This window comes from Arachis duranensis, chromosome 6, assembly GCF_000817695.3.
Source record: "Arachis duranensis cultivar V14167 chromosome 6, aradu.V14167.gnm2.J7QH, whole genome shotgun sequence".
NCBI classification, from domain to species: Eukaryota; Viridiplantae; Streptophyta; class Magnoliopsida; order Fabales; family Fabaceae; genus Arachis; species Arachis duranensis.
This window is the reverse complement of record NC_029777.3, coordinates 9,173,678-9,174,270: the sequence shown is the minus strand read 5'-3', so window position 1 is coordinate 9,174,270 and position 593 is coordinate 9,173,678.

Below are 593 nucleotides of genomic sequence, written 5' to 3'. Positions count from 1 at the left end.
GAAAGAAAATTAAGCCTACAACAAAGATATCAAAGTAAATAGAACATAGGCGGAGGCTAATGCCAAATAAGAGTATGATTCTCTACCACATGGTAGCTACAACATGTGAGTGAGAAATCAATATAAGCTAATGGCATATCAATGATACTTGATGCAAGAGTAAAGCTTAAAGCATGAAAATCATTTTGAGCATCAAGATCAAACAAGAAGAAGTGGGTCATGAAAGACAATATGAGGACATATCAATGCACAAGGACACAAGAGTCATACAAGATGAAGCATTGATTTAAAAGTTTCATCACCCAACAATATCAAACAAGTCAAGAAGCACCAAAATAATGCAAGGAATCCTCAACAATTGAGTAGGAAGGTGCAACACCATTATTAAAATGACTTAGAAAAAAACGAAAACATACTACAAAAACTAAATGAAAATGGGAAGAGTAGAAGTATGCGAATGTGATAAGCAAAAGAAAATGGAAGAGGAGAAAAAAAAATCTTTTTTTTTTTTTTTTTTTTTTTTTTTTTTTTTTTTTTTACCGACGCGTGCGCGTCATGTGTGCTTACGCGTCGATGGGTATATTGGTCGAAGG